The sequence below is a fragment of the Balaenoptera physalus genome, assembly GCF_965194825.1.
Source record: "Balaenoptera physalus genome assembly, chromosome: 10".
NCBI classification, from domain to species: domain Eukaryota; kingdom Metazoa; phylum Chordata; class Mammalia; order Artiodactyla; family Balaenopteridae; genus Balaenoptera; species Balaenoptera physalus.
The window spans coordinates 80,506,222-80,532,142 of NC_138889.1; the positions used below are offsets into that span (position 1 = coordinate 80,506,222).

Sequence of the window (25,921 nt, forward strand, 5' to 3'; positions counted from 1 at the left end):
ACATATAATCTTTCTATTCCCAATTTCTACGCGCACTTTTCTGTCTTTCTTTCTCTCTCTCACACGCGCACACACACACACACACACACAAACAACACATGGTTATGTTGTACCTTTTTTCCTACACACACATAATAATTTCAAACGGAAAGTTTCCCCTCAAATTTCTCTCCACCAATCCATACTTAATGTTTTAGCAATTATCTCATCTTATTGTGTCTGAAAAATTGTACTTAAAAGTTATTCTGTAATAAACCTTCCCTGATTTGCTTTCAGTCAGCATCTGGCTATACAGTGAGAATCCCTCTGGTGTGGATTTTTATTATGTTTTTCCTTAGAGTTGCTTTTTAGTGTAAGAAATCTAAGTGTTCTCCAAGATCGAGGTCTCTATAGATTATACTTAAGATGACAATCTCTCATCAGATTTGGGGCTTAAGGAAGTAACTCCTTTTTATTTGAAGTAACATTTAATTTTCAAAAGAAAAATATTTTTATTTTTATAGCATTGTAGACAATGTAGAAAATATGGAAAAGCACAGGTGAAAAAACTCTATTCAATAATATCTTTAACATTTTGTATAAATTCTTCGTATACCAGGGATCATGTACAGTGAGTTTAATGGTGGTTAGCGAATAAATTAATACATATTAATTAACTTAAAATATCTAGCTCTGGTGTATTTAAAAAACAAACAGTTAATTTGTAATGTTAATTTACAAATAAGAATATTACACTGCAGACATTGGTAATGGTTTTCATTTCGTCAGGTTAGAGTATTTAGATTGCCTACTTAGCTCTAAATCAAGATCCTGGTAACCAGTATTCACAGGCAAATGAACCATAAGAGATAACAATATTACTTTAATTGAGGTCCTACCTAGTCTCTCTGAGTAGGTAAAGATTCAACGGACTTGGCTTTTATTAGAAACCTGCATCATTGCTTTGTAAGATACTGACTCTGACCCCAATGAAATCTTTTATCAAGGGTTTTAGAGGCAGTGCTGCATAAAGCATTAGATAAGAGTGAAAATGTTACTCATATTTTTTATACAATGCAAAATAATGATTTCTTAATACATTCTTTTTGTGGTAAGGCTTCTTAAAAAACAGAGGTCAGGTGAGGCATAAAGGCAGTGAAAAGTTGAGTTGATACCTCCACTCATTTAGCTCATGAATGAGTCAGAATTTAATTTACCCTAAACAAAAATGTTGGACAGGTGCTGAAATGGGATAAGAGTCTAGTTTTCAAATTAATTTTCTTGGTTACTGGAAGTGTTTCGGAAATTGAGCTGGCCAGTTCCATCATCTTCTGCCAAGTGATGAAGGTGCTAAATGCTACATTTCATTACAAAAACTAATATATTAAATATTTTAAAATTAAAATATAGTTTTATAGTCTGTACATTGCCATTCAAGTCACAACCCCTGGTCTCTTGTGCTGGTCACCCAAGGTAATATAACATGACTAATGTTAAACATGAATGGCCCGATTATAAGGATGATGTATCCTCATGAGAATTTAAGCTTTGACGAAACATGCAGGCAACAAGGGCTTTATAGACAAGAGCTCTTCTTTAGAAAGATTCCATTCTATTGACTTCTGAGGCATCTAGTTGGAAAAGTTACTTTTTTTTCTTTTTAATTCAGAGTTTAAATTCTTTTTTTTTTTTTTTAATTTTATTTATTTATTTATTTATTTATGGCTGTGTTGGGTCTTTGTTTCTGTGCGAGGGCTTTCTCCAGTTGCGGCAAGTGGGGGCCACTCTTCATCGTGGTGCGTGGGCCTCTCACTATCGCAGCCTCTCTTGTTGCGGAGCACAGGCTCCAGACGCGCAGGCTCAGCAACTGTGGCTCACGGGCCCAGCTGCTCCGCGGCATGTGGGATCCTCCCAGACCAGGGCTCGAACCCGTGTCCCCTGCATTGGCAGGCAGATTCTCAACCACTGCGCCACCAGGGAAGCCCTAAATTCTTTAGATAGAGTTTAGGTAATGATAATCCACCCTTCCCTGAAATCCACTGTGCACCGTAGCAATGCTATTTTTACTGAGCAAGAGCAGTGTTTTTATACTGTAGACAGTAAACTCTTTCAGATTCTTTGGCACATTTGTGTAGAAAGAAATTAATAATACACTTACCACAAAGTAAATTGATTCATTTAATTATGAGATATTGTGCAGTAGTTTTTAAAAAATTAAAATGAATGGGGACACTATTGCTGGGTCAGTGAGGAGAATATGAAAGTTCTGGCCTTCAGTACCATGTCATTTAAATCAATTTTATATCAGTTTAGAGGATCAAGCAAAGTTATATTTCATCCTTTTCTGATGTTTTCATATCATGATCTCAAAAGTCATTGAATCACAAGCATTCGACTCTGAATAGTCTACAGTTTATAAGGCTTATTGAATAAGCCCAGGGTCATGAAACAGGTACAATGAAGTGTCCTTGAAAAGACCTCAGGCTTCTCTCTGTCTATGCTAAACGTCCCTTCTGTTAGTGTTCAACATTTTGATATGGGGCCTTCACTGAATAATAACCTCTGCTGTAGAGAAATTGACACAAGTCTTACCATTTCAAATTCCCTTCAATCTGACATGCTGTGGTGGTGATATCATTTTCAGAATTTGAAGGAACTGTAATGATAAGTGAACCTCTTTAGTCCTTAGTCACATTCTCATTCTCTTTTCAATAACTCAACAGTACTTTTAGTTTTGTTTTACTTTTATTTATGGTTTAAGGTGGCTCAAATATAGATAGATATAGATTGTGTGTGTGTATGTGTGTGTGTGCAGAAAACGATATGTATGTAGGACTAAAATTAAGACAAACAACAAAAAATAAATTGTAAACATTTTAAAATTAAATTGATGACCTATTGAGGACAACAGAAAAAATATGGACAAAAAGATACAAAAATATGGAAAAAATACAAGATTAAACTAGAAAGCTTGCTAGAAGTTGACTATAAAACTAGTGCTAAATGTTTGGTAGGCGGAAAACACACACACATACATGGAGAGAAATTGCTGAAATTATATAATTTACAGTTAATACATAACTGAAGCTTATTCATTTTTTTAGGAAGGTGCACTTGTGCCTGTTGCTGAGACCAAGAAAACTTGGTTTCATGACTTCCCTAAGACAGAGTATACAAAGCAGTATACTCTATACTCAGGTATGGGATGGAAGTGGCTAGGTAGGTAGATTATTGGTAACAAGGGATTTTTGTGGTGATGGAAATATTTTGTATCTGGGTTACATCATTGGCAATAATCTGATTTTGATATTGTACTATAGTGTTGCATAGTATTACTATTGGAGGAAACCGGAGAAAAAGAACATGAGATCTCATTTTTTTCTAACAACTGCATGTGAATCTATAATTTTTTCTCAAAATAAAAATTTTAACTAAAAGAAAACCAAACCTTAGTGGGAGAATGTTGCATGGTGGAGGTTATAAATTAGGTTTTCTTGGTCTATCTAGCCTAACTGAAGAATATATTTCAGTATTGTTTTCTTGTAAGATTTTCTCGATGTTATCCCTCCTTCCTGGTAGTTTATCAACTTGTAACAGCAAATAGAGAAATATTCTTCCCTTAATAGTTTTCTTTAACCCAACTTATTTTTTAACTTAAGCACACTTATTTTGAAAGAAACTTTAATATCTTTGCTTATAAAGCAAAACAAATTTAACTTACCATTACAAAAGAAGAAGCTATAAAAATGAGTATGTAACTATTCCATGTTTTTAAAATTTATCCTCATAGTACTTAAAATCTTCACAAGCGTGAAGTGTGTATACTGTATTTTAAGAAACACTGCATGAGAATATTAAATTCTTTGAAAAATCCTTAATTTCTAGAGTTATATTACAAATATTTTCTATATGTTCATTTTTGGGGGGTATGGAAAGTATTTCATGACTCAGAAATGATTATAAACACTGATACATAAGAAGGTATGGAAAGTACAGCATTTAGATATAAATTTCCCTATCCCTACTAATTTTGAGAATATTGTTAGCAATGGTTACAGTTATACTCATAGGTACCAGAAGTGTCAATTCATTTGTTCACCAAATATTTAATAGTGCCTACTATGTGTCAGGCTCTCTTTTAGGTAGGGAGGAATCAGCATTTTTAAGAAAAAAGGAATCACTTTCTTTTATGGCATTCACTTTTTTCATTGATAGTGATTAAATACTGAGTGTTATGGTTAACTGGAGCCATTCTATCATATTCTGTAGCCATGTTTCTTCAATTCATGGGGTGCAAAAGTTTGAGAACTAGAAAGGGTGTCAAACTCAAAAGAAAAGATACCATTGACTAAATGAGGTACATGCTTTGAAGTCAAATAATTTTCTACTTCAAACCTAATTCAGAGAGACAGTATTTTATAAGCATTTTTGTAAGCATAAAAATATCTATACTATCCTAACTTTTCTACCCTAATTTCTACATTTTATCTAACACTGGCGACTAGGGCAAGGGACAAAAGAAGTAGAAAAAAATTTTACCAGGAAAGATGATGATTTGGGGCTGTCACCACTGGCCATCGCCTTAATTAATACTATGTGAGTTCTTTAATATTCCCAGTAGGTCACACCAAGTCTCAAATACCACAAAATTTAAATTTTTATGTATCAAAGTAAAGAAAAACATGATTTGCCTTTCAACATATAAGCTTTGTAAAGGTGCAGCTTTTAGAGGCATTTAATTTTTTTTTTTTTTTTAAGCAGTCTAACTTAATTAGCTAAGTATGAAAAGAACAAAGGAAATCCAAGCAAGCATGAGGCCATTCAGAACCATTCTGTCTTACAAATTCCGGCAGAGAGTATTCAAAAGGGACAGACTGGAGTTTCTTTCTAATTTCATTTTAATATTAGACCCCTGTATGAGTATTAATGTTATTCATCACCATGGAATCATGGTTTTTAATAGTCTGACCAGAAGTGAGTGTAGCTGACGCTCTGAGGAGGCTAATAATGGTGATGAGCCCAGCCATCTTCATGTAGTTGTGAGCTTCTCCAAACGTAACGGACATTACGAACACTGTCACACACTTGCCAGAGTTCAGGTGTTAACCCTTGACCAGAGTTCAGTTGTGTGCTAAGTCTTCAGAAAAGGAGGATTACGATTAAAAGTTCTCCTACTGTATACCTCCAGATTTCCAATCCTGGTGAGCACTCTACTTCCTGATAGGAAGACCTAACTAATAATAACAACAATAAAAATAATGATAATAATAATTGTCATAGTAACATTAATAATACATTTGATCATTTTGACTTACCAAATATTGCACTACTTTCCACTAATTAGCACATTTAATCCTTACAAAAAATCAAATATATGTACTACAACTTGACAAATGAAGAACCTGAAAGTGAGAGGGAATTTAAGCAGATGTCACAAAGTCACGGCAAGAACAGATCCAACTACAAACCCCAATATTTTAGCTTCTAGGCTGTGAAGTAGATACAAAAGTTATTTGATGACCGAGATTGGTAGTCTTTTAATTAGTCTTCCCAGTCACCACTACTTCCCCTTCCTCTCCCTAAGTCATGACTGAGGCCTAAGGGAAATGACACAGAACTAAAAGGTGAAATGATACAGAATGGGATTTGGTCAGCCCTTCTTCACACTCATTACCTAATAGAGGCTAGAAGGGGAAAACACAGGGTGAGGATTGGGAAAAGGTCTAGGGAAAAATTAAGGAAAGTGGGCAAATTTTTTTGTTGTTGTTGTTCACTAATGGATACAATCAATATCCAGGACTATGATTCTCCATCTATTGTTCAGGCCTTTTCCTCTGTCCAAGACAGTTCTGCCTGTTGAGTAATGCCTGTCTCAACCAATACTTAGCATTCTTCTTTTTTCTTTCCTGCTCTGCCCCAAACACTCATTCTCCACATATGTATTTTTCCTTGTTATTTATTTATTTAAATAGTGCTCATGGGGAAAAGAGGCATTTCTGGAAATTATGTTGCATTTCTTTTCCCAAAAGTAAAGAAATTATCCCCCTCACACAATCCTAGAGACAACAGAGTGGGATTGCCTGAAATTTCTAATTTTATATTAGTTTTGATATTATTATATCTTTATGCAGACATGACTCTAACCCAGAGCTGGCTTTCAGGCAGAGAAAATAACTTGTGCAAAATATCGGTTCTCATTTCTGGTAGCAAAATTAAGTTCATATGACTATAACATTAGGAACATGCTGTCACAGGTGGGATCAGATTGGGGTTCCTTTAATGAGATGCCGAGAAATTGGGACTTAGATTGATGCTAATGAAACCAGGGAAAGATAATAATAATAGATATGTTAAGGTACTACTATGTTATTTTTTCTAATTTTCACTCTATTAAAAGACTTTCTGCTCTGAAAATTCTCTGATATGTTATTGATATATTCTCTGATATGAGTAGTCAGACATACTCAGATACAAATAACCTTCCTAGGCAACAAATGTGTATTTAAGAAAGGGCCTCTAGGAAATCTGTATATGTTTTTACATCATATATTACTTGAGTATAAAGTAAAAACTTGGATTTAAATATGAAGTAAGTGGGTGGGATCCAGGCATGTATGCGGAGATGCTTAGAAACTAACAGCGCTGACCTTATTTATTCATTAGATTTTATATTACGATGCATCTACAGAGGCTCTTTTTTCTTTTTATCCATCATTTTAATGAAACATCTAAACCAAAATAGCATACATATTTCCAAATGCCAAAGGGGCCAATTTAATATTTCCCTTAAAAGTGTATTTCCTTCCTCCCTCCCTCCCTCCCTTCCTTTCTTCTTTCCTTCCTTCCTTCCTTCCTTCCTTCCTTCCTTCCTTCCTTCCTTCCTTCCTTCCTTCCTTCCTTCCTTCCTTCCTTCCTCCCTCCCTCCCTCCCTCCCTTCCTTCCTTCCTTCCTTCCTTCCTTCCTCTGTCTTTCTGTCTATCTTTCTGTCATGTTTTTTTCTATAGAGGATGAACATTGTTTTAAGGGAGATATCCATCGCTATTCATGGATTGATCTGTATCTCTTAGTGGTTCCTAAAGCAATCATTCTACTGTGAAGTGCTTAACTTCCTACAGGGCTCTGAAACTAATAAATCAATTAGCAACAATTAATCAGTTGTATGACACCCAGGGGAAAATTGCGTATTACCACTCTGTTACTGACAAAGCATTTCTACCTGAAACTTGATTCATCCAGGTTTCATTCAGGTGTGATTTATTGACTCAAAAGCTATGGCTTTGGTATAGTTAATGATTAAAGAGGTCTAACTTTAGTTTGAGGATGCAGTTTTTACCCCCTTCTTCACCGTTTTTTTCATAAAATATAATGCCAAAAGGCAATTTAAGAGTTATCAGTTATAACCTTTCACTGCTTATTTTGGTCATCATGATCTTTGATTACAAAACTGTATATATATTTTTTTCATTTGACTATGTTTCACGTGATTTTGTTAAATTGGTGTTCTCGTGCTTAAAGACCATTCAGTCAGATTATTTTAATACTTGCTAGTGCTTGACAGTTCCTATGATGTATTAGAAGCGAATGATTAACCAGGGTTTTATTTCTATTTAAGGACTTGTCTTTCTGTGCCAGGCCTTACTTAGATGTTTTTAGTCACACTGGGGCAGAATTTTCAGTTCTTCAGTGGAAATGGACCAATCCATTAAAGTGCTCCTTTGTCCCTTTGCTCCCCGTTACAATGCAGCAATATTCAGACAGTACTTTAAGAGACCCCACTGTGTGTCTTGGAGGTGGGATTCTACACTTCTGTAGATGATCTTAGACGTGGACTGGACTAGTTCAGTTAAACGTGGTGATCGAAATCCCAAAGATTTTGCCCATAGCTAAACTCTGTGGGGAATGTGATTCTGATGCTTTTTATTATCTTTATTGGAATACAAGCAATGAGTCAGTGGTGACCTCCAATCATAACTCTCTTATCACATATGGGATTCTGGGAGCCAAGTTTCTTTTCTTTAATGGAAACATAAAAAAAAACACAAAAAACAAAAACTAGCATTATTACCAGTCATAGAGGGTCTGATCAATATATTCTGAAGATACTACTTTTGTTTTTCCTCAGTATGGTTTATCTTTTGGAAAAGAGATAAACGTGTCTTGGTATACATTGCAGAAAAGAGAAGACAATAGTTAGGGCTTCTCTGAATGTCTCCATAAGAATATAGATGGTGATAATTGCTAAATGGAAGTTTTTTTAAAAGTGATTTTAATTAATTATATATTAGTCCAAAAACATTTTTATTTATTAAAGTATTATAGTTTTTCCAGACTTTAAGGGTAAAGAGTTATAACCACATTCTCTCCCTGACAAGTGTCTGTTTATGTTTTTGAATATTTCAGGCTATACTAGTTTAATGCTGACTAGGATATGAGAGTCTCCCTTTACTTTGGTTAAATAAGAATCTCTCTCTCTCTCTCTCGCTATATATATATTTGTTTGAGTGTTCTGTCTCCCTCTGTCTCACATACACACACAGTTTGTAATTTGTTGACATCTTCTGCAAATTTCTTTCTGTTCCTGAAGTGCCTTTATTCTTTATTTCCCACCCTTGCCTCCCACGCAAACCCCGCTTAATCCAACCTTGAGAAAATCAGTCTTCACAGGGAGCATGCTCTCTTTTTCTTACAAAGTGGGTCGCTCAACAGTCTGCTTCTGGGTCAGTGCCTCATTTTCTTTGCAAATGCCTCACTCTTCCTTAGAGCTTTAAAAATTTCTCAGAGAAGAACCTTAAAAATCTTTCAAGCGCAGAGGTCAGAATACAAATAGAGCTGAATGGAGCGCAGTTTATAATTGGTAGTGCTGGAGGATTTGGATTTGTGACCATAGAGAGCAGCATTCTAAGAAGCAGGAAATTGCAAATTCCCAGGTCTGAACTTCCGTTCCCTGTTAGATGTCTTTGCAGAGGTCTCTCAAAGTGACTGTTATTGAAAAGATGGCTCAATCCTCTCTTCACAGTAGGTGGGGGCATTTTGCTTTGGTGGAGGAGATATAAAAGTTTCCTTTCATGAAAATCTGAGGGCTAATTGAAAATGCAAAAGGAAGTAAATGATTCTTTAGAGTCAAAATCATCTTTCTCAGCATATTTCAAGGGACACTAGTTTCAGTAGACATTAACAGGCCTTAAATGATCAAGATAATCCTCTTGGAGGAAATGCTGGGTTTAGGAAAGTTAAACAAATTTCTTTATTGCGGGAGTTTTTATAATCTTTGATATACTAATGCAAATGAACCTCTAAGGAGTGGATAAATATGCAGAAATTACTAAATTAATTTAGCCACAAAAGAACATCTCATGGAAGCACAGGTTCTTTGAAGCATATTTTAGGAAATGCTGTTATAGATGCTGATAGCATAAATAATATTTTAAGGATGATTATAACCTGGAGGAGCTTTTTTTTTTTCTGGAGCGAGGTAGTGACCTGTCTGAGGTCAAGCCAAGTTCCTTATTAATACTCAAGAAAATAATCATTTCATTTGCTCCTACCTCCTGATCCTTTTCTATGGAGTGACCATAACAAAGCAGCTTGGATAGTCTGCTTTCTGTAAAGATGAACTAAAATGTATTGAAAACAATATCCACCCATTCAAACTCTGGAATCCGGCCAAATAAATTACCTTACATGGCTGTTCTAGTCATATTTCTCTGCTGCTAAAAAACATTAATTCCTAATTGCCGTCAATATAAGGTCCTGAAAGACAGAGGTTCTATCCGATGTCACATTGTAGTTCCTATACTGATTTCAGTGTTTTATACATAGCAGGTCATCAGTTGGTAGCATGAAGGGTTAAATCTAAATTAAACTTCAAAACATTCTGTATATTCTTCTTCAATTTTGTACATAACTTGGCTTCTGTCTGACGACTTAACATATTCAGTGATATCTGTTCCCACCCTCCAATCCTAATCAGTCAAAACTGTCATTTTCTTCCATCATCCTATATTCATCCTCCACGTCACAGAACTCATTTAAGTTTCTAATCATCTAATTGTTGATATAATTTTGTGGGGTTTTTTTCCCCCTCTACAAGACAGTAAGTTCCACAAAACAGACTATATCTGTTTTGGTCATTATGTCTTTATACATAAGATCTAGCCGAGAAACAGGTATATTGTAACCATTCAATAATTAGAATGAATGACTATTCAATAATTACAATGAATGAATGAAAATATGAATGAACGTATAAATGTAGTCATGCTTTGTCTTTATCTGTGTGTTCAGTTTATGAGATCAAATTACTCATTCAATCATGTAGCAAAAACCTCTTTATACATTAGTTTTCCAAGGGGGAAACACGTAAATACTAACACATGAGTGCTAATCATAGTCCTCTTGAAAGTGTCTGCTGTACGTTCTGACACCAGAAAAAAAATCTTAAGTAGTGTTTTTTTTTTTAAATTTTATTTATTTATTTATTAATTTTTGGCTGTGTTGGATCTTCATTTCTGTGCGAGGGCTTTCTCTAGTTGCGGCGAGCGGGGGCCACTCTTCATCACGGTGCGCGGGCCTCTCACTATCGCGGCCTCTCTTGTTGCGGAGCACAGGCTCCAGACGTGCACGCTCAGTAGTTGTGGCTCACGGGCCTAGTTGCTCCGCGGCATGTGGGATCTTCCCAGACCAGGGCTCGAACCCTTGTCCCCTGCATTGGCAGGCAGATTCTCAACCACTGCGCCACCAGGGAAGCCCTTAAGTAGTGTTTTTTGAGAAGCACATAATAGTATAAACATGTATAATTAATATTCATCATTAGGAAGAGACACTATTTCTGCCAATAAATTGCCCTTTTCAAACAAGGTTAATGTATGCTTGTCCAAGGTCAGGAATCAATGGGTTGAAGGCTTTTAACTGCCAAATTCTAAATTATAGATAAATAGATAAATAAAAATATTGTTTCGCTCGAGATCACTGGTAGTACTCTAGCAGTTCTCCACAAGTGGTGACATTTACCTCATTTAATAGGGCAAATGAGTATGATCGTTTGATAAACTTAAGCTATAATACAAAATTTGGTGTCAAAAGTTAACTACAGATGATCTGTCAAGTTATATAAATCCATCTATGAAATATTTAAAAATTTTCAGTTTTATTTTCTTTTTGAAAAGTAATAATATTATTTTTGCATACTTCTAATAGGTTATTATAGACTACTAGAAATATCTCCATTTTATCTTCAAAATATTCATGGATCTCCAAACTATTTCGGGAAGAGAAGCCATCTGAGTTTTCTTCTTTTTATTCCTGAAAATAAAAATGCATTAAAATTTTGTTTTTACTTTAGCCTTTTTATCTTGTGGAAGTTTTGATTGAAATGCCTGCAAATCTTGGCCATTAACATACTTTAATTCTTGTTCTTTTACTTCCCTCCATATCCTTGCTGCAAATTTTAATACTAATACCTCTCTTTGTTTAATTTATCAAAAGTATTCTAATTCTAATACTAAAGCATCTAAAAATTCAAATGTAATACACACAATTATTAATTCACTGAGAAGATTTACATTATTATCATCACTTTGGGGATTCAGGGCAAGTTAAATGAATAACTTCAGCCTTAGCATATTTGACATGCCAATTTTTCTGCTTGACATCTGTAACAGTTGTTAGGTCTGAAATTTGATTTTGGATTAAACTATCACTCATGTGCTAAGCATCAGACCACTCATCGTATGCATATATACACAACAACATATATACATACATGAAATATAAATATAAATATGCAGTATCTTCTATAGTAAAAATAAATACTCTTCTTTAGTTTCACATTCTTATCTACCTGTTGCCCCCATTATATAACTCTTAAGAAAATACTTCTAGAAAAAAAGATCTGTATATGATTTTTTTAAAATTCTGTACCAGGTACCATAGCCTAGTCAACTAGTGCTCCAATTGATGAACATCTGAGTTGTTTATTCTATTTCACTTCACTTAATATCCTTGTGGGTACATCAATTCATGTTTTTACCAGCATAACTTTGGGACACATTTTGGGATATAATTTAAAATTTTAAAATGCTTTGCATTTTTCACTGATTATATTCAATTTTTAGATAAAATTATATAATAAATTTCTGTTTAGAAATAATATCAAACTAAAATTGTATAAATATAAATAATGATAGTCTTAGTTATGTTAAACTTCGACTTGTTTGATAAAATTAGGTACCCTGAAGGCAAGATCTTTTACAGTCAATTTGTTCTATATATTTAACCTGAAAAACATAAATCATAACATCCTGGAAAGTTAGTGTACATATACGACTTTTCAGTTTCAAGTCCCAGAGTTCATATTATATGTGTGTGTTTAGAGAAAATGTGTGCTCAATGATTTTTCTCTTGCATATGGCAATCCATTGCCTGCTTCCTCCCTCACACTCACCAAAAGCAGGATCTTCCCCTGTCTTCACCAGGTTGCTATTGTGTTTTAAGAAGTTTCGTGAAATTCTTCACGTAGAAGATTCTATCTATTTTTTACTTATCTTCTCCAGCATTGGTCAGGCATTCCAAAGTGTTTGATCTTTCATATTTTTGTGAAAAATGGTTATCTCCCAATCATTCAGATCTCTTTATATTGCTTTGGAATTGATATTTTCATATCTGTTTGTTTACATTTTTGCCAAAACAATGCTTAGTTGTTTTATTCTTAGTTTCACTTAAAACCTCCAAGGTCCTAAATCATTTTACTTGCCTTTCAAACTGTCTTCTCTGTTTCTCTGATATACTTTCAAAAGGATTTACTTGGAATTTAAAATATTTTAGTCTCCTGATATAAAAAATAGGAACCTAAAATTTATTCTTGCTGACTTCTGTTACATATTCCATTTAACTCTTCCCTCTGTTATTCTCCCAGGGCCTTTGTCAGGAGCATCTTTTAACATTTTTTAAAACAATTATCATTTGTTTTTTTAAGAGTTTTGGAGCTTCCACTTAATAGCTCTTTGTAGCAGTTTCTTTAAATTATCTGTTTCATTCTTAGTGTCCACATATATAACATACAGCATAAAAATATCCATCTTGCCGAGTATTAGGATTACATGAAATAATCGATGCATAGCACATAGGCATTCAATATATTTGCATCTCTCCTCCCTACCTCCCCAGTTTTTACTCTTTATGTTTCTGCTGTTTTATCTTAAATAGTATTTATAAATATTAAAAATATTTTAAAACATTATTTAAAAACACAAGAATAAAAAAAAAAAGTCCATAAGGACATATATGACTCCTTAGGCTCCTTTTAAAAATGTGCACCACCCAACACAGCCATAAATAAATAAATAAATAAATAAATAAATAAATAAATAAAACCCAAAAAGTTAAAAAAAAAAAAAAAAAAGTGCACCTATTTAGTTAAAGTACAGGGACTAAAACTTCTCCAAATCCAAATCAACTCTGTGGGAATGAAAAGAAAATTGCCTCATTTTCTGTTTGTTGAATGCATGTCTCTAAATCTTTATAATATCTTAATGACAGGCTAGTATTTTTAAGGTGTTTTCATCAAGTTGATTTTTAGAATAAATAGTTTTTTTTTATATTCCACCTTTTTCTTAAACACTTTTGAGGTGAAATACAAATTTAACATATGTATGTTTTACAAATACTATAGTAATATTATATATATATGTATATAAATATATACACATACACACATATTTTGATCTAGCAATACCACACGAGGACTTAAAAAGGAAGAGATAAATAGTCTTGACAGAGGAGGTAATTGAATACTAAATGTTTTTGAACTTCCTACATCTAGGAAAGATAAGGAAACCACCTATAAATCTCTTAGTATAATGATCACAAGGAGGGACAAATTAGTCTTTCAAGAAGAAGATAGTTTTTTAATGGCATTGAATTATAAAAACAATTCTCATATAGGACCTTTTTTAATAGTTTGGACAATGTGATGGACAATGTCATCTAGAAAATATTTACAATAAAGATGTTACTATTTCTTTTGATGGCCCTTGGCAATGCAAATTATTGAAAGTCTTACACATTGAATTTCTAAAAGCCCCTTTAGAGATTTCTCACTACAAAAATATGTGAGGATGAAACTTCCCTCTTTAAAATCTGTTTGTACAAAGATGCTTAAAACAAATTAATATATTGACTTACATAATACTACAAATCTAAATCCAATCAAACACTTGAATGGCATAATAATGTACTGAATTAATGCATACAGTTGAGTAATTAAGCACAGATCTACATTCTAAAATTCAACCAGTGGTCATTAAAAGACACTTGCCCTACATGTGTAAAATTTTACATAATAGTTATTTAGTTCTGATATTCTAAGTTCATTTCTCGAAGTGTGTTTCTAAGACAATACTGAAATTATATAATGAACTGAACCCAAGATTTTTGTATTAAAGTGCATGTGCTCTATTTAAATAAAATACATACGTATTCAAATCACAGATTCTTTTTGTATTTAGTGGTACAGAGTGGGTACTACTAATAAAGAGACCTTTTTAAAAAATATCTTGGCATCACTTCTGAAGCAAAATTTTTAGATCTCATTAAGGTATAGTCTAGAAGTTAGTTTCACTCTAGTCTGTGACGTCAAAATGAAAAAAAAAAAACAACTTTTATTACAAATGATTACAAATACTTTTTGCAAATACCACTTACCACGATAGTTTAATGGAAAAGAGTCAACATTTCATGTGACAAGAACTACCAGAAATGGAACTTTATCCTTAAATAAATAAAATCTACCTTTTAATTATGAATACCATATTTACTACCTTGCTTTAACTTAAAATTTTTAAATAAGCAACTTGTGTTAGTTAGAAGAAATATAATATTTAGCTACTTGTGTGGTTGTATTTCTCGCTTAGTTTGCTTTAAGGTCACTTCTTTAAAAGAAAATGGACTGGTATATTTCCTTTATGCACTCAAAAACTACACACACACACACACACACACACACACACACACACACACACACACGCACCCCAAAAACATGAATAGGCAATACATAGATGAGGATGTAAAACTGAAATTAAACCTATGAACATATACATAATCACACTTATAAGACCATAAGATTAAGAACAAAGCAAATCTGTGTTCATATCCTGCCTATGTCACATGATCTTACACATATCTTGTGACCTCTGATTATCAAGTGACAGGCGTAACAATGAAAACCTGTAGTTTAATCAAAGATGAGCATAAAGATAAATATAGCCTGAAATTCTAAAATCATCATTAAGCAACTGCACCATGTATGGCATAACTATATTTAGGCTTCTATTTATGTTAAAAAACAAATGCTTATTTAAATCACCATAATAGGAGTTTCTGTTATTTGTAATCATACACATTTCTGAGAAATAAAGTAGGTCTATATTTCAGAGAATAGATGATGCATCAGTGGTTAATTAATTGAGTTTAATCATATAAACATGCCAAATAAATATGTCAACGGTGTACCCTTCCCAGTAATGCATACTGGAAGGAGAGAGAGGCTCCCAGGAAGCCAGGAATAGCATGATAACATGATCAGGTTTAAAAGTAATAGAAAAAGAGTGATGACAGAGAAAATTAAGGATGATACATAACAAAATAACTACAATATTACCATTTCTACCTCCTCACCCCTCCTTACCACAATGCTCATTGTATGTTCTCCTTACTAGAAGAGAAAGGATCCGTGTTGAATGCCAGAATTGTGGGGGATTCTAGCATATAGCAGATTACAGACCATATAAGACAATCTGTTTATTTTAAAGGTCATGAAGTGATAACCACAACCAGTGCTTTAGACAAGATCACCCCTTTAAATGTAAGAAAGGGGAGAAGTATGCTCAGGGGAATTAACATTTGGTTTCCATATGATATTTACCAAACTGATAGCTATGTTTTTGCTAATGTTAAATATCAATTTGGAGAATATTTCTTTGTGCAAAAGCTATTATGAAAAGTGTATACGGGGAGAGGCGGTGGAGATAGTCCCTCACTTTCCATAGTCAATGAAACAAAATAATATGGATAAATGCTGGGACAAAGCCCTCATTTGGGTGTTACCTATGATTATACAAAACAGTTATTGGCAATATGCTAGTTTGCTAGTTTGAATGATTATCACTTTCAGTCATAAAAATAGATGGTCCATCATTCTTTTGAATGGCTGTGTCATTCAACAATTTAGCTGTTACAGATTTGTGGTGAAGATCAATGCAAAAGACTATTTAGCAGTGAAACTTAAGGAGATGTATCCTCAGTTAGGGTTGCCCAATATGTTGGTATTTCTTTGTTTGGACTGAAAGAGGGAATCTTTATTACCATTCTGTCCCTGTTCCAGGAAGATAGGACATTACAGTAAATACTATAAAAGTGGACAATCATGACTTTTGGAAAAATTGTGTCAAAAAGTATTAAGGGGAGAGTTGGCTTATTTGTTTATTTTTGAATGTACATATTTTTAATGACAAAGCAAGATGATCATGTAGATCATTTAAATTTGTATACAAGAAAATTGATACTTTAGGAAGAATCAGAAAATTTGATTTATTTAAAATATGAGGAATGAATTAATGAAAGGGATACATTGACTTATTCTAGCTACTTTAACAAGCCAACTGGTATTTATATAGTCGAACCACTGTAGATAGATCATGGGTCCTAAAAATCTAAATGCACCTTTGTTTTCTTCTCAAATTAGCATGACTACATCTATGTGACCATGCTCTGGTAGGAGATGGCCCAGACTTTGTGCACCATCCCAGTACTATTTGGAATCTTCCAAAGAAAATGGAGGGCTTCTTAACATTTCATTTGAAAATGGCCATGAGCCCAGATGCAGCCAACGTGAACTGCAATATTTCTGGGTAGCCAAATTCAAATATTGCTGAAGCAGATAACTTTGAATGAGACAAATGATATGAGTCTAACTGCTCACAATTTTAGCTAAAGACACCTAAATGTTCATGTTGCTGTTTATGGTAGTTTTTGGTACATTTTTTGGAAGATTCCATATAATACATATAAACAAAATTACTGCTGTTTAGAATGGAGAAATAAGAAGGGGTCCCCATGCTATGGGCTAGAAAAAAACTATGGGTAAATATAGAAAGGAGAAAACTCATCATCTCATGAAATGTCTGACTTCTAAATATATATCCTGTGAGACAGTTTTTTAAAATATTCACAAAATTATATAAAATCTAAATGGCTGGGGTTTTGGGAACATTTATGAATCTAATTCCCTGTTGTACAGAGTAACATGTCAATCTCATTACAATGACTCAGATGTGCTAACTCTTCTGATACTAATTGCTAGATATGACAGTGTACTAGAAATTTTTTAAAATAGAATCTGCTTACTTTTATGTATTTAAAACACAAGTCTAAAGCATAATTTAAAGAATAATTTTTTAGTTTCATTTTGTCTAATTTTATATCTGTACACTGAGATGTACAACATGAATAATATAATTAACACTGCTGTATGTTATATAGGAAAGTTATTAAAAGAGTTCTCATCACAAGGAAAAATATTTTTTTCTTTTTTTTTGTATCTATATGAGATGATGGATGCTCACTAAACTTATTGTGGTCATCATTTCATGATGTATGTAAGTCAAATTATTATGCTCTACACCTTAAACTTATACAGTACAGTGTGCCAATTATATCTGAATAAAACCGGAAGAAAAAAAAAAAAAAAAGAAGATCTAGGAATAGCAAAAAACAAACAAAAACTCCAAACCGTACCCTGGTTTAGGTAAGAAATCAATGCTCACATTATTTCAAGTTTGACTAACACAATTATAAGAGAGGGACTGATTTTATTAGCTGAATAGGTTGTTAGAGATGCTTAATGGGGTATTGCATTCTAACATTGAAAGAGTATTTGGTTTTCTTGCAGTCCAGACCTGAGGCATCTACCTAGACTTGAGGTGTCTCAGTGTATATCAGATGCCAATGCAGCCTAACCACTTCTAGAGGCAAGGAATATTTTCCACTATTGAAAATTTTTAAATGCTAGTAAATTGAGTATTTTTAGTGTACTAAAACAGATTCCTCACTCTAAATGTCTTTCCTCACTAGTTCTACTTCTACATTGAGGAACAATATAAATACCACTATTTTTAGTGCTTTAAACCTAAATAGAAACTGTTTTATGTACATTTAAATGAAACGGTAAATAAATTGAGGATGGCTATCACTTTATTTTTGAGATTTTGACTGCAGTTTTTCATGAGATTATTTCAAATTTCAAAATCAACTTTGTTGTTATCTAAGATTAGAAAATTGACTTAGAATCCTAATTTGCATAATTTAGGAGAATAACAATTCATAATATTCATATATATATTGTGAAAGAGTATAATTAAATTATTGACAAGAGGATAGATATTTTTTAATCCTCTATTTGGGTACTACAAAATATGTTAAATGATCTTTTAACATACATTAAGAGAAATCATAAACAAACACAAACATCAAACAACAACACAAACATGAAGTACAGCTCAGATGTCTTTATACACAAATAACTCAGTCTTTACACCTACACATGAATTCTACCATACTTTCCAAGAGTGGTTAATTTTTATATTATATAAGCCCCTCTAGAAAATAGAAAAAGGCCAGAAGTTAATCAGTTTACATTATGAAGCTAGTTTAACGTGGTGGACAAAACTTAATAAAGAGAACTAAAGAAAGAAAAACTGAAGGTCCATTTTTTTTCTAAATGTAGATGTAGCATCTTAACAGAATCTGCTAAATTTACACAAAATGTGTAATTAATGTTTTATAATCAAATAGCATTTAACATAGAAAGTCTAAGCTGTTTCAACTTCTAAGTATGAAAGTCACATGAGGAAAAATAAGTGATACATTTCAATACCTTTTAATGATACAAATTCTTAGCAAATTAAGAATAGAGGAACACTTCCCTAACCTGGTAGAGTTTTGTCAAAACACTAAAGAAAACAATACATAAGCAAATACACATGCTTACTGTTATGGCCACTGTTTAACATAATTTTAGAGGATATGGTCACAGCTCTAAATAAATAGTATTCCTTTTTTCAGAATTGTAAACAAAGAAATAGTTTTTTAAAAAGTATCTTGACTGCAGTATAAGACATTTGCCTGGAAAATAATGGCATAGTATAGTGGCAATTACCATATTTCAATACTGATTTAGATCATATTTATCTCTATCCTAAACAAGGTTTACAAGGCCTTCAAGGATTTTATGCCTACCCTATCTTTTGTCACTACCTTCCATTCTTGCACGTATATACTCTCTGGCCATTTGGTACTAATGTCACTTCCCCAAGTCTTCCCCCAAATCTTCCAAGATCTTTCTAGCTTTTTCATTTGCTAGTATCTCTCCCTGGAATGTTCTGTATTTTCATCCAGCCCCTGCACTTTAATTTTCCCTGGCTAATTTTCTCTTACCTGTTCACGTCTACCATTTCACTCAAAAACCCTTTCCTGATGTCCCATCTAGTGAAACTTCTCTGTGCTCCTTTACTATCCTGAATTTCCCCCCTGGAGGATTTATCCCACTGTGTTGTAATTGTTTACTCATCTTTATTGTCCATCATAACATAGGTGTATGATGGCAAGAATCATATTTCTTTTGCCTCCAGAACTCAGCCTTGTTGTTGGCTAGTAATAGATAAACAATGTTTTTGAATCAGTGAATGGGTGAGTGAATACATAGTAGAAATATCAGCATCTTGCCCAATTGTGAGTTAATAGAATGTCAGTATATCCTGTTCGAGCCTAATTCCTTAAGGGCTGCATGATTATGGTTCTGAGCAAAGTGACATGTACCTGAAGCACTTCCTTGCCTATGACTGTCATTGGAATATAATGGCTGAACAGAAATCTCTCTTGCATTTCAGTCAAATTGAAGCAAATAGAAAGCATAAGTATGTGAAAAATTATTAAGAAGTAATGTAAACGGAAGGAAAAAGAGTTATTTTGCATTAAATATCAAACAAAGGCATAAAAAATCCAAATCTTGGCCAAAAAAGAAATATCAAAATCAAAACCTGCGGGAAAAAAATCAAGATTGTAACTATTTTATTTCATTAAGGTATATATCAAATTGAGTAATGAATAATGTTCAGTATTGATAAATGAAATTCTAAATAAATGTGTTGTTCTTACTAAGGTGTTTTCTACTGAATATTTAAATAGTTTTTAAACATTTGTGAAAGCAACTCTGCTTATTACATTTGTAGATGGTACGAAATTAGACGTGTTTCCTAATATCCTGGAATACAAACAATATAACAATCTGGCAAACAAGAAAATTAGTCACATATATGGATAATATTTTTTTGAAGGAACATGGACGTAATGAATAGTAGGCTTCAGAGAAAGCAATGCAACTATAACATTCTAAACAACTGGCTGAGAATGAATGTTACAGTATCGGGCAAATTTTGTAGGTTATAATTGAGCACAATTCAAGTCAGAATGTATGGAACTATACTGTATTAAAACAACTTGTGATAATCAGACCTTCTTTGAAAAAATATAGTTTAAATATAAATATATTTAAGTATATAAAATATACATATATGAATATAATACAAGTAATTTTATAAAGCAAATAAAAATGTACTTGATATGGAGAGTTAAGCAGAGACCAAATAACTAAATATGTTACATGCCATGATTCATTCTGAGAGCAAAGGGACCTGATTGAAAAAAGGAGACAATAACAAAGTCAGATTTCCATTGTAGAAACCTCACTATGAATGTGTAAAGAAAACATCAGAGACAAAAAAGACAGGCAGGGCAACACGTCAGATTCAACTCTAGGTGCACTTAAGAATTATCTATGTTTTGTAAATAAGGTGATTCTTAAGTGCACCTAGAGTTGAGTCTGACGTGTTACAAAACAGAAATAGAGTCACAGATGTAGAAAACAAACTTATAGTTACCACAGGGGAAGGGAGGGGGGAGGGATAAATTGGGAAAATGGGATTGACATATACACACTACTATATATAAAATAGATAACTAATAAGGACCTACTGTATAGCACAGGGAACTCTACTCAGTACTCTATAATCACCTATATCGGAAAACAATCTAAAAAAGAATGGATATATGTATATATATAACTGATTCACTTTGCTGTACAGTAGCAACTAACACAACATTTTAAATCAACTATACTCCAATAAAAATTAAAACAAATATAAAAAATCACCTATGTAGTTTTTTAAAATACTAATACCTTAACCTCATCACATTTCACATGTTATGAAACTGAGGCCCATCATCTCAGTAGCAGAACTAGAATTCAAATCCTGATCCTCTTGACTATTCTTTAGCTTATATGGGGAATCCAAAAAAAAAAAAAATGATACTAATGAACTTATTTACGAGGGAGAAAACTTAAAAATAAGAGTGAAGATGTGGCTGAGGGTTACAGAATGAGGGCTTTATGTGGGGTGTGTAGATTTGTTTTTTGCATTGAAAAATGGGATAGAGCAGATTTTAAAACACAAAGATTAACAGAATGAGTTAGATAAAGAATTAAAAATATGGAAAGTAAGTGTTTTGTAGGAAAGCTTTGAAACACTGAGAGACATTGTGGTTCTATACTTAAATTGGTAGGGCATGCTTTATAGCATAAAATGGAAGGTGGTAAAGAACTCAGAATTGAAACAATACCTCTTGTTTGAGGCGTAAAGAGTCTTGGTTGTAACTCAGTGATAGTTTCTGAAAGGAATATCCTCTGTATAATAAGACATGGGACCAGAGGATACATTACAGTCTAATTTTTATTTCAAGGGCAGAACTTTGATCTCTAAAATGAGTCCTGGCAAAGATAATAAGAAACACAACTACAGGAGGGCTTTGAGACAGCAGTAAGCCTACTAGGGCAAGAATCTATCATCAGTAACCAATACAGAAAGGCTACAATTGGCAACTGGGTCATGAGATAAGGAATGATGAAAAGGTGTGATTTATAGGGCTTAGGAAGAAGCTAAGAATCAAGTAATTGAAACTAAGGTACTGCATTCATGCAGACTAGTTGAAAAGATGGCTTGAACATATGCCCTGTATATGGATTGGAGCTGATTAATCATCTTTTGATAAAACGACTTGTCTTTGGAAAAGTGAAATGGGATGAAACAACTTATGAAAACTGAAAAGGTTCACCCATTCAGAGGACAAGCATGTGGAAGCTAAGAACAAGGATGGGTCTGGCAGTTTCCTCATCCTGTTTGAGATTGGAAAGAATCATTGGGAAATGAGTGTAGCAAGTGAAGAATGAAAAAGGAATATCAAAGCACAATTCATAAAATATGTTTCACGTTAAGGTACAACCAGTTTATTTTTATGGGATAGGAAAAAATGAACACTTCTGTGACATTGAAAAAATTTATGAAAAGTTAATTTATTAAACGCATGTTTGTGAAGTATCTACAAAGGTGCTCTTTTAATTTTAGAGACACAAAAGTGAACTTAAAGAGACCCTGATCACATGGATCTCACATGTTAATATGCCTCAAATTCTTCTGTTTTAAGTTAGGGATAATTTTCTACATTGTTGAAAAGACTATGTAAAACTGTGTCAAATTTCACATAATTTCAACCACTTCATGCCTCCCTTATTTCATAGTTCCTTCTGTCCCTCTGATTGTCAGCACAGTCATATGGTGATATGCATTATTCTGGTAATTATTTGACCTTAACCTCAATTTCAAGGAAGCCAACTCTTCTTTATTAGCATAGGAAAATGGAAGAAGATTAGGGGAAAAAATGGTGTGTGAACATAGAAGAATTTTTAAAATCTAGTATAATTATAAAGGCGGACAGCTCCTGCTCTATGATTTTACTCTATTTTATTTCACATAATTTTAGAATTATGCATTTATAACTATAATTAGAGTTATTTGTGAAGCAGAATGACGATTAAATAGAATATATCTTAGTCTCTAAAATGAACTCCTCCATTTTTTCCTTAAAAGAGGAAATGAAAACCTAGGGAAATTAAATTAGTTGTTGATGTTCAGAGTTCAACTTAAACCCAAGAACAGTTCAGTTAACTTGAGTTTTAATCCACTGAACGATCCTGTTCACTTGATTGCCTCTCCTAACGTGCTACTTCAAGATTTGAAAGTGTGGAGAGCTTGAGGTTTCAATATATATTTTTTCCTCTCAAAGGCATATATTCAAATAAAAAACAAGCTTTGCACTCTAGGTGTGAACTCTTTCAATGCACTTTGCAGACTTTAATATGCAAATATACAAGTTCTGAAATTCTGAAAGTTGTTCTCCTTCCTCATTCAAAGAGTAAAACCAGTATTATGTGACATCTAGCCACCTGATTTTAGAATGTTAGCACAAAGTGCATCACTAAAAAGGAAAGTTTGGATTTAATAGCAGTGAAATTAGGATTTAGGCTTATAATAAGAAGACATCAAAGACATCATTTTACTATCATAAAAGTATAACATTCTGTTTGGACTGTTAAAAGAATACAAAATAATTTGGACAGGCCATGAGAATAATTCCTTTTAAAGGTGACATTCTCAGGCACTTTTTTTTTTTAAAGAGTTTTTAATTAATTAATTAATTTATTTATTTATTTTTGGCTGTGTTGGGTCTTCGTTTCTGTGTGAGGGCTTTCTCCAGTTGCGGCAAGCGGGGACCACTCTTCATCACGGTGCGCGGGCCTCTCACTATCGCGGCCTCTCTTGTTGCGGAGCACAGGCTCCAGACGCGCAGGCTCACTAGTTGTGGCTCACGGGCCTAGTTGCTCCGCGGCATGTGGAATCTTCCCAGACCAGGGCTCGAACCCTTGTCCCCTGCATTGGCAGGCAGATTCTCAACCACTGCGCCACCAGGGAAGCCCTCTCAGGCACTTTTTATTTCATTCTGGTCTTATGTAAGCCTTCAGAAAGAGCAGCATATTTGCATGCCCCAAGCCAGAAATCAGAGCAAAATGGAACAATTATTCATAGCTGGTCAGTCTCATTTATCTAGAAGCTGCAGCTGGTATAGCACCTGAGGGGCAATCAGGGCTTTGCTTTTAGGTAACGTGTAGATCAATAATTATATCTGTAACCAGTAGAAAGAAAGTTTCTCACAGTTTTTTTTAAGTGATATTTGATCTTTTCGGCTAATAATATCTTATGATGAGTAATCAAGGGGCATTTTCTCATTTTGGTTACCAAAGATAAACTTTGTTAGTTGATTCTTATGACTTTGTAAATGTATATATTTAAGATAAATTAGGTCTAGTGCTCCGTAAACAAATGGATTTCTCAAAGAACCCTGGGAAAAATTCTACTAAGACCACCTAATTTAGTGATCCAAGATCTGAATATAAGGATAGGCACGAAGAAAATGGTGAAACCGTTGAATCCACAAAATATTATTTTTATTGCAGTATGCACTACACTTAAAAAAGTAGGATGTGAAGATTTTTAGGTAACAACTAAAGGCATCCCCTCTCACACAACTGGATTGTCACTGATATGCAAGGCAGATAATCATTGAGGAGACTAAATATAATCATCCTCTGACTCTGTGTACAGGCCTGGCTAACAAGAAAGCTTAATGAGTATGCTATCCCCAGAGTAGCAGATTCATCAAAAGAAGAAAAGACCTGAAGACATGAACTATTTTAAAACTGTCCTTGATGCTTAAGATCCAAAAGAGATTCAAAATAAACCATTTGGATAGTGAAGGGGACTGAGGAGATTCTACTCACTATCCTTGTGAACGTATATGAGCACAAAAGTAAATATTTGGAGGGTAGATAACAAAACAACTTCTAGTCTAAGAAAATTTATAATGGTAAAGAACAATAAAGCATTTGTTAGGATCACATATTCTTGAATAGCATACTAAAACAAATAGAAGGGAAAATATTATCACATATACAGTAGCAGATAACTTTACTGAGGCTGTACTTCTAAGGTTCTCACTGGTTACCAAATCAATATTTTTAAAGGACAAAACTAATAACCTAAGTGGAAAAAAGTTTTAGTTACAAGAATAAACATTATTACAAATACATAGGCAGAAAAAAATACCAACAGCAAAATAAATACTTCATCACTAAACAAAAACAAAGTAAAACACTTTAACTGTAAGTGAAGAAGTATCAAATTTTAAACTTCCTCTCCACAGTATTAAAACCTAGAAGATTCATAAATTATGGTTTTCAAGGTTAAAAGTTTATTTAAAAAATAGTTCTTTAGCTAGTGAAATTAGTCAATCATTTTGAAGAAAAGGAAAGATAATTCAATTTATCGAGAGATATAGAATCTATCAATATAATACAAAATAATTGCTACATAAATTATGCAAAATGCCCAGTTTCCACAACAACAATAAAAAATTACGAAGCATGGACATATAGACAAAATATAACCCATACACAGGAAATAAAGCAGAGAATAGAAAATGACTTTGAGTGGACCTAGATGTTGATTATAGAAGAAAAATTGACAGAAGAGTTGAATAGACACTTTTCCAAAGAAGGCATACAGATGGCCAGCAAGCACATGAAAAGATGTTCAACATCACTAATTATTAGGGGAATACAAATCAAAACCACAGTGAAGTATCACCTCATGCCCATTGGAATGCAAAAAAGCAAGAAATAAGTGTTGGAGAGGATGTGGAGAAAATAGAACCCTTATACCCTGTTGGTGGGAATGAAAATAGTTTCAGTAACTATGGAAAACAGTATGGAGATTCCTCAAAAAATTAAAAATAGAACTATCACATGATCCAGCTCTTCCACTTCTGAGTATTTGAAGAATACAAAAATACTAATTTGATAAGATATATGCACCCCTGTGATCATCACAGCATTATTTACAGTAGTCAAGATATAGAAACAACCTAAGTGTCCATTGATGAA

The 25,921-nt window shown here is 33.4% G+C and overlaps 1 protein-coding gene and 1 long non-coding RNA gene across 2 annotated transcripts in view; both read left to right on the forward strand.

The window, feature by feature from the left end:
- Positions 1-25,921, forward strand: part of LUZP2 (leucine zipper protein 2) — a 446,993-nt gene that overhangs the window by 32,765 nt on the left and 388,307 nt on the right. The window lies entirely within an intron of this gene.
- LOC309667695 lies at positions 9,437-14,837 on the forward strand. Its single transcript, XR_014267903.1, has 2 exons — positions 9,437-10,420; positions 10,734-14,837. It is a non-coding gene; the product is annotated as an uncharacterized lncRNA (long non-coding RNA).